Genomic DNA, 15,010 nt, shown 5'->3' with positions numbered 1-15,010 from the left:
CAGACAACATATCGATTCACTTATTTCCCTAGTTTTTTTACGCTCATGGAGTTCTTCCGCCATACCAAATTTCAAGTTTCTAGCTACCTAGATTTCCAAGATAGTGCAATGTCCTCGAATATGAACTTTGACGGCCATTTGGAAAATGGCAGCATTTTGGTAAAACAAAAATTCATGAATTCCAAAATTTTTATGTGACGCAGCATACAACAAAGTTTCATTAAAATTGCTATCGGAGCACAAGAATGTTGAAAGAGTGAGAAAAAAAAAACGGATTTTGGTATCCTTGAAATTTTCAGTTTTTTCGTTGCCATGGCAACAGACAGCATATCGAATCACTTTTTTGCACAATTTTATTAGATTGATTGAGTCCCACCGCCATACCAAGTTTCAAGTTTCTAGCCAACGAAGTTCCTGAGATATTGCAATGTCCTAGATTATGTCCTTTTCGCGTTTCCATTTGAAAGGTAGCCTTTTATGTTAAAGTTCTGATTCACCTCTTCTCAATAATATCTATCTAAAAGAAGAAGTAGAAGAAACAGAAAAATAACAATAGGCCACCCGACATTCGTCAGGGACAGTCGACATAAAAACCTTAGAGTAAATAGAAGGGGTAATAAAGGGAACAAAGGTTCAAGCGGAAATCAAAAGAAAGCAATCCAGGGACAAGGACAAAACATGGAAAACAGACATACACAACAAAGAACATTAAGTAACTAAAATAATACATACAAATAACAAAAGCAAATGAGCAACTCGGACTCCACTAAAAACTTGGAGCATTGACCAGGTGCACCGGTTGGGTAAGCGTCCTCTGCTTTTCTAGAAACACCCGCCGAGTTGCTAATAAAAAGCCAACTACGGGTTGACGAAAGAGGAAAAGAAAACTATGACACGATGAACAAATCAGTTTTCATGGTGCAGATGGATATATCGTAACAATCCACGAGTTCATGATTGCTACCATAAACTTCTGTAGTGATGACTTCAGTCTTGTAGCAACATAGCCCTGTTCCAGAAGCCTAACTGTAAGAAGTCTTACGCGATACAAAAAGTCTGCTTCGTTACAGCTCTGGCATAACGTATCAGTTGTGATATGAAAACTCCATACGCTGCTGCTGACGGGATTGTCGCCACGGATGAAAGAAAAGTTGACAATTCTGAATGTAAAGTCATTGCGCTTGTCGTAGAGTTTGGTCAATAGTTTTCCATTACCATCGATCTCTTAACTGTAGGTCAAGATATGAGGCTGACTTCACAGTGTCTGTAGTATCATTTATCTCCATATGTTCTTTGGGGTAGATGCGATGCATCAAGTCCCCGAAACTAGGATTGTTAAACGATAGTTCGTCATCGATATAGCGGACACTGAGCTTAAAGGGTCTAGCTAATCGATGTTCATCCTTTCGGATCAGATTAGCTATAGAGTCAGCCTCATAAGAATAGGTCAGCAAGTAGAGGAGCACAATTTGTTCCCATTGGAATGCCGACCGTTGTTGAAAAACTCGTCCACCACACTGGACAAATATGTAAAAATGAATTACCACGTGCAGGTAGCCGGTTCACGATTGTCTGCAAAATGAACACATAAAATTAATCAATACACACGTTGTAAAATGTCGGACCACGTGTCAACACTGTGACCTTAACAATGCAAAAAATAGGTGCTATATCTATAATCATAAATCATATTCGTCTTTTACTTCATTTATATATCTAAAGCACAAAGTTCAACTGCATATTTTTGTTTATTCTTTTGCATCGCTTGTTTAACAATTGACTATTGCGGAAGTCTTAAGTTCCATGCCTGACCTGTTAGAATCAAAATAAATCTTGGAAACTTCATTTTTTGTAATTGTTTTACCACGGGCAGGCTATTTATGTCGATATTAATCCCCTCCCTATTTCGGTTAAATAATGCGACTTGAATAGCCGACCCGTGGTAAAACAATGATAAAGTGGAGTTTCAGTGTTTTATTTCCGAAATACTATGGCCAAGCTAGCACAAAACCATTAATATTTAGCATCTTTATTGGTACAAAAGCACATTATCTCATGTAACTTGAAATACCATTTAAAGCTGTAGTAGCTACCAAATTTGTTCAGTTTTGATTCTACTTAATTTTGCTGATTCAATGAAATAAGTTTGTAGAAAGGCAATTGAAGCAATAAATGTCAATAACAACTACAGAATATTGTGAATACAACGTTTTTTAATTGATCAATACCTCTGGTCTAATTATTTTTCGCCATTACTTCCGGAGATTGCCGACAGATCATACAACTGGGTTAAAAATACTTTAACCTCGGTAAAAAAAAATAACAATAACGGATAAACAGGTGAATACGTGTCTTGTTTTCATTTGATTTCATCTATTTTTTGCTTGATTAGTTTTCAAATAAATAATGACATATTTGAGCCACATAATATCACAATAAGTAAATTTCAAATTGAATCTTGCATTATATTCGAACTTTAATCTTTTATGGCTTGAGTCCGTCGGTCTTCCTCACCGTTGAATAACCACTTTCGCTTTGCAGTCAGATTTGTTACTGAAGAAGCGACCCTTTCAGCATCAGATTTTGGACGAGTTTTTATTTGATAATCTTTTATGTATTTTTATCGCAGATTTTAGCTATTATCTTGAAACCATAAAAATAGAAAGACAGTTTCTGATGATGAAATTATTTTTTTTATATGATCTACACAATTATTGAGATCGAATTTGTCGTACGACTCTTTTTGTATTGAGTTATTTAGTTAATATAATAAAATCTTGAACGACATAAAGAAAAAAAATCATTGAATAAAAATATTTGATAAAAACATCTTTTGTGCAATGACTCCTATAATAAGGTCTATAAGAGATTACCACTAAATAGACGTACGAACGGACGTACCGATATGGATCGTCTGTTTTGTTAAATAAACAGTATCCGGGGCAAGTTTGCAATTCTGATGAGTGCTAAAATGGTCTTCGCCATTTTAAATCGCAGCGAAGAAGTGTTTGTCTTAGATAATGCACTAACATCCTAGTAAAAATTGTACGAGTTACATTCTTACCTTGCTTACCATCTAAGCACAGTAAGCATTTAAAACAAAATTTCCTCTGAGGAAATTTGATTTCCTTTGAGGAAATCTAATTTCCTTTAAGGAAATTCTTATTTCCTTGAAGGAAATATCATTTTTATATGTAGATGTACAGGGGAAGGAAACGTTTTCCAGTGCATGGGACTACATCGTACCAAGGCAACTCGTCCCATACATGTGGGTTCTAAGAAAATTGTTTTCAATGAGTTTTATACGTCATGCTGTGTTTAATTGATTTGAAATCAATCACTTCTGTACTTCTCATATAAAATCTGAATGGATATATTTATATATCTTCCATTATGGCTGAATAAAATGGCATTAGAAATTGCCCCTTTTCCACCAAAAGTACCTCTTATTTACATGTTGAAAAATTATGAAAATATTAAATGCCCAGCCTGAAACTTTATAGCATACAAATATAATACAGTTTCTACTTTTCGGTTACAACAATGATAATTTTTCCGCGTTATTTTAGCTTGTATAGCCTTTTTGATTATCAATGGCAAGTTGTATGAAAATTGTCTTCTATTTTTGGAAAAAATTTGAAATACTGCCAATTTTCACATAAGGCTAAATGAGTGACTATTTACCACTTTAATGAATATAAATGTAACAACTTAAAATTTTGTCACATCACACAAAAAGCAAACATTAACTAGAATTGCCATTGCGAGCAATAGCGAATGTTGCCCCCGGCAACCATTTAAGTTCCCAATTTTAATATTGTATTGTTATGCCCATCCAACTCCTTTCACAGACCTTTTTACAAATTTGTAGCTATTCATGTTGTTGAGATAATGCTGTGTCCTAGATTGTGACCTAAGGCAGCCATTTTGAAAATGGCGACCATTTTGTCAGAATTTTGCTTAGATTCCGAGGTCTGACTGATACGCATTATAATACTAAGGTTCATTAAATTTGTTCAATAAATAAAAAACTTATGGCCGTGAGAAAAAAATGGATTTCGGGATCCGTGAAATTTTCAGTTTTTCGTTGCCATGGCAACAGACAACATATCGATTCACTTTTTTGCTTTATTTTATTAGTTTCTCTAAACTGAACCACCATACCAAATTTCAAGTTTCTAGCCACCTAGGTTTCAAAGATAATGCAATGTCCTAGATTATGAACTTTGGTAGTCATTTTAAAAATGGCGGCATATTGGCGAAACATTTTTATACGAATTCTGAGATATTAATGAGACGCAGCTTATGAAAAAGTTTCATCAAAATTTCCTACTAAGTAAAAAATGATAGGTGTGAGAAAAAGTGGATTTTGGTACCAAAATGGTAACTGAAAACATATCGATTCACTTTTTTTCCCTTAATTTTTTTTGACACATTGAGTTCTCCCATCATACCAAATTTAAGTTTCTAGCCACCTAGGTTTCCCAGATATTGCAATGTCCTAAATTATGAACTTTTCACGTTTGGTCAAAACTATTTGATGTTCCAATTTTCGGCGTAAAAAATAGGTACCTTTAGTTCGGCGGTCATTTTGAAAAAATGGCCGCAGCTGGAAATTTTTTTCCGAAGTTCTGCATCCTTCGAAGAGTAGTTCGAACTTCAAAAGTTTCATCTCAATCGGTTTTGGCAGCCATTTTGATAACAAATGGCGGCTTTTTGACAAAATCAGAAGCCGCCATGGAATTAAGAATGTCATGTTAACCCTAGATATCAATTTTCATTGAAATCGACCAATGTTGAAATTTTGCCGATTTTGGCGGCCATTTTGAAAAAAATGACGGCTTTTTTTTAAAAAAAAAAATCTTTTTACGCCTTTGATGTCAGCAAATCAAGAACAGCCTCATTAGTCATTTTTATTTCATTAACTAGTTCCACTAATTTTATAGAATTTTTTTTCATTTTTCCGGGTTTTGTTTTGGCGGCCATTTTGAAATTCCGGAAGTGGCATGCCCATTCCCTTAGCATGCTTGATCGAATAAACGGTCTCCGAGAAATCGCCAAAATATCTTTGCGTGCAGAAGAAGAAGCATAATAATAATAATAATAATAATAATAATAAGAAGAAGAAGAAGAAGAAGAAGAAGAAGAAACGGAGCAAAAACAATAAGCTGCATAACTTCATTTTGGCGACCTAATAAGAAACAGTACAATAACAATATGTCGCCCCAACATTCGTCTGGGGCGACATAATAATAATAATAATAATAATAATAATAAGAAGAAGAAGAAGAAGAAGAACAAGAAGAAGAAGAAGAAGAAGAAACAACAAGAAGAAGAAGAAACAGTACAATAACAATATGTCGCCCCGACATTCGTCTTGGGCGACATAACAATAATAAGAAACGGTACAATAAGAACATGTCGCCCTGACATTCGTCTGGAGCGACATAATAATAAGAAACAATACAATAACAGCATGTCGCCCAGACATTCGTCTGGGGCGACATAATAACTGATGAATGTGGTCCAAATTTGACCATGAAATTCGGCACATCATTAAAGAAATGCCCCTAACACCTTAAAATGGATGCTACTAAAAATAGAACAAAGTCTGGTCATTATCATATTCATTTTTGGGAATCTCTTATGACCTTCTGTCATTCCTAATATAAAATTTACGGCAATTCTAAAATGACTTTCGGACGATTTTTCCAGTTTTGCACGGTTTTCTCATAGACAAGCTCTTAAAAGCCTATGCTATAAGAAAAAAAATACATTTTCGTCTTCCTTGACTCGTAATTGTGGAGAAAACAATCATATTCCCGACTTGCGAACCAACATTTTGTTAACATTTATCTCCCTTCGGAGCAGGTGTCTATTCGGACTACCGAAGGTTTGCCATACGATATCGACGACACTTTAGAAAATCTCGAAAGTCAAAAGGGAATTTCTCGTTCTACTGACCCTGCCATAAATTTCTTTACCCGGGATACAAATGAAAATCATCTTTATGTAACCTACCAACAAAATGAAACCCCCTGTAAATTATAGACACACCGTTGTGTTTGTCTATGGGGATTCCATTTTCATTCGAGTTACCTCTTTTTTTCTGCACCCGAATCCGAACATCGATTAGAGAGACTTCGAAATTACACTTGCTCTTACGGGAGGTAACTCTGCAAAAACAGGATAAAATATGGCTGCATCCCGAACTCTGCAAGTATGGAATATACTTCGCTGCCGTCCTTACATGTTAAGGAAAGGCAAAATCTAGGACGTAAGAGAGGTACGGTTACACCATTGACCTGAATGTGGTTCCGATCCCATATCTGCAGATCCAGGGACAAAGACCAGACATGGAAAAGAGACATACACAACAAAGAACATAAAGTAACTAAAATCATACATGCAAAGTAACAAAAGCAAATGAGCAACTCGGACTCCACTAAAAACTGGGAGCATGGACCAGGTGCACCGGTAGGGTAAGCATCCTCTGCTTTTCTAGAAACACCCGCCGAGTTGCTCATTAAAAGTCAAGTCCGGGGTAGACAAACGAGGAAAGGAAAACTATGACCCGTTGAATAAATCAGTTTTCATGGTACAGATGGATACACCATAACGATCCACGAGTTCATGACGACGACCATAAAACTTCTGTAGTGATGACTTCAATCTTGTAGCAACATAACCCTGTTCCAGAAGCCTATTTATTAGTTCTAGCGCGATACAAAAAGTCTGCGTAGTTTCGGCAAGCTCTGGCATAACGTATGAGTTGTGATATGTTGTGTAAAGCAAGGCAAAAAATATTGTGGGGTGAAACTGAATTTTTTTTGTTACCGATTTAGGAAGGGGCGTACGCCCGGTACGACAGTCCTTGGATCCGCGCCTGTTAAAGTCCTATGTTAAGCAAAGGCATAAATATACAATTATATGTCTGTGGTGTTAAACTAACCACGGACTGGGGAATTTTTCTAAGATGTATATGTTCACTTTCATGCACGTACGGAGAATAATTAAGAAAAAAATTTGAAGCGAATGGGTTGTTTCTTCTATCACAATGTCCATGCAGGGTGTATATTTTACAAAATCATATCCATAGGCCTCGTGTGAATTCGCTTGACACTCCTGTGTAATGTATAGTTAATCCCAGCCGAGGGGCGAAGTAATTAATTAGAGCAACACTCCACCATGTTGATATGCGTAATTACCAAATCTCTCAATTGTCTCAATCTCGAAATTTCATAGATGGTTGTTCCAATGTTGTTCGGGTAAAAAAATTGTTCAATACACACATTTATTATTACGTATTTAAAAGAATAGAAAACAAAGATACTTTGTGTCAATTGTTGCTAACTGGGTAACACCATTTTTGATGACAGAAGTACATATACATGAATTTTAATAAATTTTGTAAAATTTATGCAAATGTATTTCGTTATAAATTTGGTATAATACAGGAAAGAAAACATCGCAACTACTATTAATTGACAAAATATCTTCTTTCTAATCTTATGAATAAACGATATTAATTTTGTTTAAAATATATTAAAAGACATTCAGCAATTTAAATGTTTCGAACTACACACTTTATATTATCAATAGAACGGATGTGGTAAAACCATAGACCTGTAGTTAAATACAGGTCTATGGTAAAACCAAAGATCTTTATAAAGTAATATATATATATATATACTTTAGATACAAACGAAAATAAATTATTGCTAAACGGGCTAAAATTTACCCCGACTCCCTCATCTGCTAATCATTAAGAATTAAAAAGACGCTAAAGCCTTTTGTAGAAAACTTCGACTAGTCGAATATTTTTTCGATAAAGAAATGGAAGATGATGAATCCATTCTCCGGAATAAGTCGTCATTTACTCCGAAGAACAACCGCAATACTCATTTGGATGAATACATTGATAAATTGTCCTCATTTCCATTAACACCGAAAGAAGGTGTACAGAAGAACTTATCCAAGGCCGAACTTGATGCTCTTAAAAGACTTCAGTCGGATATAACAATCATTATTAAAGAAGCTGATAAGGGGGAGCAATAGTTATAATGGATACTGAATATTATAGATCGCTTGCCTACAAACAATTGAATGAAGCGACATTTTATTCAGAGATTCCAGAAAATATTGACAAACGAATTATGTTACAATTAAACCGTTTACTCAACAGATATTCAGAATGTTTCACAGAAAAAGAGCGTGATTATCTGACCAATTTCGAATATCATACAAGCAACTTTTACGGACTTCCAAAATTTCACAAATCCAGTATTATACAAGAAGTGTAAAGGACCAAAACAGTGAATATGTAGTTTTGGAAGCTCCACCCGAGTTGATACTTAAATCAATTACTCGATATGCTGTTGAAACCACTTTGTTCGTTTGTACCGAGTTATAAACGGGATGATGTGGACTTTTTATCTCATCTACCTAGAACAGTCAGGGAAGAGGCAGTAATGGTTAGCTTCGACGTTACCAGCCTATACACAAATATACCCCATAACCTAGGTATTAATGCCGTAAAATATTGTATAGAAAAGCATCCTGAAGCAAATGATAATTGTTTTACCGCTGACTGAATATTGGAATTAGTTAGTTTTATTTTGGAGAATAACTCCTTTTATTTCGATGGAAAACATTATTCACTAATTCATGGTACAGTTATGGGAACAAAATTCGCGCCCACTTACGCAACACTAATAAAGGGGTTCCTTGAACAAAAATTGTACCAACAAGTGGAAAACGAATTCGGACTGGAATTTACTAATGAAATAGAAACGTCATGGAAGCGGTTTTTGGATGACTGCTTTATAATCTGGAATAAATCTACTGAAAACTTAGATAAATTCACGGACATCCTGAACAATTTGCACAATAATATCAAACTCACAAGAGAATTGAGTGCAGACAAATTGCCGTTCCTAGACGTTTTAGTACTGAAAAACAATGGAGATATTTCAACCGACATTTTTTACAAGAGTACAGACACGCTTCAATATTTAAATTTCAAATCGTGTCATCCATCCCACACGAGGAGAAACATCCCGTACTGTCTCGCGCGTAAAATATGTACTGTAATAAGCGAGGAAAACACTAGAAATGAACGCTTAAAGGAATTAGAAATATTCTTACTTAAATAGAAATATCCCGGACAATTAATTAAACATGAAATCGAACGCGCAATGGGAATTCCAAGAAACGAACTTCTAACAGTCAACGCTAGAAATGAACCAGACAACTCGGTAATACCCTTTGTAATAACCCACAACCCATGTAATGCGAATATTTTTGAAATAGCAAGAGCAAATTTACCAATTATAGCACAAAGCGAATCGCTAAAAGTCCATATCAACAAAGAAAAAATAGTACAAAGCAAACATTAACCGAAAAACCTTAAACGAATACTTACAAGTGCCCGTTTCAACCCTGCCGAAAAACGATTCACTGTATCGAAATGCAAAGACAAACGTTGCAACACTTGCGACTACATACACGAAGGACACTCGATCATTACAAGGGATGGAACCACTATTTACGCAAACGAGGATATATATAAATCTAAGAACTTGTTAACATCCCAATATCCGTTATTTCACATTTCCAAGCGCGAATCCAAGGACGGACATAAAGGCTAAAAACCACTAATTCCACTTTCCATAGGCTTCTATGCTAATTTCACAATATTCAATGGCTTCTCTGGACTTTACCTTAACTTTAACCTGCAGAGGACTATATATCAGCATGATTCTACATATGTCAGCTCACAATCCTCAGAATGGCATGTGGGGTTAGCAGACGTGCAGTGCAGTACTGGTCACCGGAAGTGAAGTGTCTATAAATAGCATGGGAAATCCCAGTGTTTTCACAAGATAGGGGTATATTGAGAAATCATTATGGAAATTAGGCTTCACATCACAAAAAGCAAAATGCACCTATAAAATGTACAGAAATGTTTTTCCTTTCAGAAACTGTTTAATTTTTTTTAAATGAGATGAGAACTTTTTTCACAGCACTATGAGGAACAGGGGTAATTTCTGCGTAGGACTATTTTTGCGTACGTTCCAAATGCTCATTGGATGAATTGGTGGTCTGTAACCTAAAGTGGAGGATTTGTTTTTTGCATGAGATTTTTTTTTATACACACACCCAAATTTTCTTGTACCGCTTCGCTCTGCATTAATTCTATACATGCCAGTTAACTCGAAATCCTAGATCCGACCGTTCATAGACCAGTAATTAAATTAATCATATCATATGTCTCTGGTCCGTTATATTCTAAGATTTTTTCAAAGTCGAATAGTATCTCTAATAGACCCTACATGTATTACACACAGTAACTCAATCCACAGTACCCGTTTAATGCTCATTATACACGTAATTAACTTCCTGTTATCAAAACCAAGCAACGTACGCACCTGTACATGTATGTTGTTAATAAATATAAAATAAAAAATACTACCATTACAGAATCTGTATTATATAGACTTAAATGTTTAATTGATGTTATTTCATAAATGCTCTATTTATTATTAATTTATGCCACGCGCGTTTTCAATTTTTTATGTTCAATGTTAAAAACGAATTTCACACAAGTTATATAAGGTTTCTTAAATATTTACCATTTATAATACACGCACGGCAGTGCATATATGACTAGGATATTTAGATTAATTTACGACACAACAGTAATATTGTATATCTAAGGATTTGTTTTGGGAGTATCAATATATGATTTACACGGGCGGATTCAGGCGGGGCGTGGCGGGCGTGCGCCCCTACTCCTACAACGTAAGAGGTTGGAATTCCGTTCCTCCATACCCCAACCTCTTATTCCGAACGCCATATTGAATAACGCTCGATTTGCCGTTCTTTGAAATCGACAGAATTATAGTTAACTACTTGCCATTAGGTAACTAAAGAAAAACAACCCAGATAGCAAACAGATGTTGGGCCAACATTGTCATTATGTTGGCATCCTCGTTGGGCCTACGATGGCAAATGATGTTGGCCCAATGACCCTTTGCTCATTGGGTCGACGTCATCCCCAACGGTTGGCGCGACGTTGGCCCAACGTCTACCAACCAACATGTACGACACATCGCCAACAACTGGCCAACATCTTTTACACATATTCCATTACCTTGCCAACGTACTACCAACGTTTTTTTAGAGTGAATTATGATTACTGAAGAATCCTTTTTGATTTTTGTTTTGTATTTTTTTTTGCATTAAAACAACAAGTTGGAAACACAATAATTGGTCCTGTAATGTTTTTTTTTATCGCGCATAGCAAACATTTTATAAGAATAAACACCCAATGTGGCATAACCTAGAAGACATTTCAATGAATGAAAAGTCAATAACTTAAAGCAAGCTAGGACATTTTTTTCTATCTTTTATTATCATTTGTGAAAAATTTTTATTTACAAAAACTCCGTTGAAATTTATATATTTTAAAGTGCATATGATGATGATCGATTCAACTGATTCGAATTTTGTTAAAACATGTCTGGAATAATTATTGATTCATTTTTTCTTGTCATATATATATTGTCAAAAATATTTGTCTCTTGTTGTAAAGTAGTTATTGTTTAACTGAGATGAACAATAAGATGTTAAATAAAAAAAAATATGTAGATGATGAAGAAAAATTACTTCTTACAAGACCCCGGAAAATATTTTTGATCAAAATATCTATTAAACATTTAATTAGTATTCTCATTATGTAATAGCTGATATCCACAAAACCAACTTGTCATCCCTAAAGCTTTTGAGGAGTTCCGTTTATTTTTGCTGTACTGCTGTGTACTGTACTGCCAAAAAAATGGTGTGCTGTTCAAATGATGAAATGTGATATATTTCCTTGCATATATATCATTTCAGGTGATATGCTGACACAGAATGACCAAGTCTTGAAGATGTTTGGTTATTACCAAATAGTATGTAAGAGATCGTGAATGTGTTTTAAGACAAATATTGTTGAATTGGTAACTTTATTATAATAAACGTTGCTTATTTCATGATAGGCTAAGCGTTAACAAGAACATGTACTAGATTACATGCAGAAGTTTATGTTATTTGCACACTCAAAACTTATGTTCATATATCTGGTAGTCATCTTATGCAAATATATGTACATTTGTGTCATGTTGCTTTGCATAAAATTCAGTATTGTACACTTAATGATATTAATATTTTAAACATTATTGTTTTAGGACTTCCAAGAAAGGAGATATATTAAATGGGGCTGAAGAAGAAAATATTTGTAACAAAGAAGGATAGTTGGTTACTGATATTTAATTGGTACATATATTTTATTTTAAATAATGCATTTATTTTAATCATTTGACAAACCAAACTAGTACTAATACTTAGAAGAGATAAACCAAATCTAAAAGAACATTTTTACTAAGAATTATTGCAGTTTAAATACATGTATTAGTGTTTATCAGTTTTTGAATTTATATTTACTTTCATTGAATATCCTGAAGTCATGTTTTGTGTTTCATCAAACGTGTGAGATGCAATGTAATGAGGAACAGAGAGGTTTTATGTATTCCATCGGTAAGCCTTTTGAGATAAAAAGGAAATGGAAGTTTGAATTGTTGGTTTTGTTGATTTAGGCTCCCATTACATTGTGAAAATTCTAGAAAGTAGTTTAGCGTATACTGTATCTATGCTCAACTAAAACAAGCGATTTACACATATCATGCCTTAATCATTATTTAAATCATGTCTTAAAATGACACTCTTCCCAATAATGTATAACCACGACTTTGTTACTTTACAGGAATCTGTTGTAAACGGGTGAAACAGTCCTCCAGTGTGACTGTGTTAAAACATCTGACACAAACCAGCATCAGATATTAATCAAATCCATTACCTGAAATATAGTGTTTCCAAGGTCAAGCTAATTCCATCATCTGGTTGATCTCCACTCATCCACTGTTACAGCACTGTCCTAAACAATCCCACAGGACACACCAGCTAAGTTGATCAAGCTTAGTCAGTAACCTGCTAACCATCAAACCCAGCAGAACATTTGTTTGAATGCTTATTAGAATTTATAGTTTATATGTATAATCCATTTATAGACAGATTACTTACAACGAAATCAAAATGATTCCTTGTTTGATGTAACCAGTACAATTAATAATAATTTCAAATTAAATAGTAAACTTTGAGTATTAGTGTATAGATACTATAAAAATACTCTAAAGTTTGCTGCTCAGCTCATAAAAGTATAAAGTATTGATGTACATAATGTAACAAATTTAAACATCTTTCTAAAAATAAAACTTCTTCTTGAAGCTTGTTACTCTAACATTTCATATGAATTTTCCTCAAAAGACATTTTGTTTTGGTGCATTTTCTGAAGACCTAGTTTTTTCCTTTAAGGAAATTTCAAGTTAGAAAATTTCCTTAAAGGAAACTATATGAGATGAAATTTCCTTTGAGGAATTTTTTACACGATAAATTTAATTAAGGGAATAGTTCTTCTCTTGTTTTTCCTTTAAGGAAATTTAAAGTGATAAAATTTCCTCAAAGGAAATTTAAATTTGATATATTTCCGTAAGGAAACACTTTTTCCTCAGACGAAATTTTAATTCAATATATTTTTTTTAGGAAAAAAGTTTTCCTTAAAGGAAATGCTTGTTTTGAAATTTCCTTTGAGGAAATTTTACATGTAGTTTTTCCTCAAGGAAATAAAATTTCCTAAAAGGAAATAAGAACTTAAAGATTTCCTCAGAGGAAATTTGGTTTTAAATGCTTACTGTGCTTAGATGGTAAGCAAGTAACTCGTACAAATCTTTTACTAGGATGTTAGTTCATCATCTCCACCAAAAAAAATTCGCTGCGACTTAAAATGGCGAAGACCATTTTTGCACTCACCGGAATTGAAAAAAATGTCCCGGAGACTGTTAAATGATAATGACTATAATATCAATAGATATTATAGATATAAATTTCCTTCAGGGAAAGGCAAGATTCGTTGAATTACGTTCGTTTACGACGAGTTCCGTCAATATAGTGGAAATACTATAAAAATCTCTTGAGGTGTCAGGAGGAATCAAACCTGATTTGAAAATGTTTGATCTGCATATACACCAGATTTCTATCTTTGGGTTAATTGATTGTGTCTCATTATGGAATCCAGTTTTATACAATGTATTTTGCATTGTTGCAAAATATCAGATATTGATAAGTCACAATTATTCACATTTATTGCCAAATAATCATTTCCTTTTTCATTTTTTAAAATTCTACAAACAATACATTTGATCTCACATCTACCAATTAGTGTACCATAACACACCGTGTCTAACCCTAACGCATGTTTTACGGTTTTAACACCGCATTCACGTTGATGTTTGTTAATTTACGGTCATTTCTCGAGAAAAAGGGGGTAGCGTAAGTAAATATCACTGTTACGAATAACGATTTAGTTAATCTGTATAGAAATATGATCATAAAAGTGTACCGTTTTCTCAATCATTCGGGAAAAGCAAATGTAAACAAAGCGAAATTTGTTGCTCTTTCACCTCAAAACGGTCTGTTCAGAACCTCAAATGTACATTGGCCATGCACACTCTTTTACATGATGTAGAAATGAACTCATTTGCAAAAATCAAGGAATTTAAATTTGTAATACTGGGTATTTCTTGCAAGGATCATTGTAATCTACCATCTATCTACTGGATTCCTTAACTCCACAAGAATCCAAACAACAACGATACATAGCTAGATCTGGAAAATTTACCGCCAAACCACTTGTAAAACTTTAAATTTCTATACTCATAGCTGTCAAAGAGGGTCTCCAGTCCTATCGCGATACTTATTACTCCCGTAGTGGTATTAATATATTCAATATAAATCCGGAACAATTCGAAAGATCTTCTAGAAATCAAGAAGAAATATCGCTTAGCCAGACCCTCTGATGTCAGTTTCCGTTATGTAGATAATGTACATGTATAATCGGGGATTTTATACTTTA

At 34.2% G+C, this 15,010-nt stretch overlaps 1 protein-coding gene and 1 long non-coding RNA gene across 18 annotated transcripts in view; both read left to right on the top strand.

Moving 5' to 3' along the window:
* LOC148606876 (nitric oxide synthase-like protein) overlaps positions 1-15,010 on the top strand; it is a 152,988-nt gene that overhangs the window by 135,802 nt on the left and 2,176 nt on the right. The gene's annotated exons all lie outside the window — the stretch shown is intronic.
* LOC148606877 (uncharacterized) lies at positions 7,585-13,237 on the top strand. The gene is made up of 3 exons (XR_015915446.1): positions 7,585-11,954; positions 12,231-12,318; positions 12,806-13,237. It is a non-coding gene; the product is annotated as an uncharacterized LOC148606877 (long non-coding RNA).

This window comes from Perna viridis, chromosome 9 (assembly GCF_037379345.1).
Source record: "Perna viridis isolate PV_CMFRI_1.1 ecotype Kerala chromosome 9, ASM3737934v1, whole genome shotgun sequence".
In the NCBI taxonomy this organism is placed as follows: domain Eukaryota; kingdom Metazoa; phylum Mollusca; class Bivalvia; order Mytilida; family Mytilidae; genus Perna; species Perna viridis.
The sequence above is the reverse complement of the archived record's forward strand: the minus strand, read 5'-3'. Positions and strand labels throughout refer to the sequence as shown.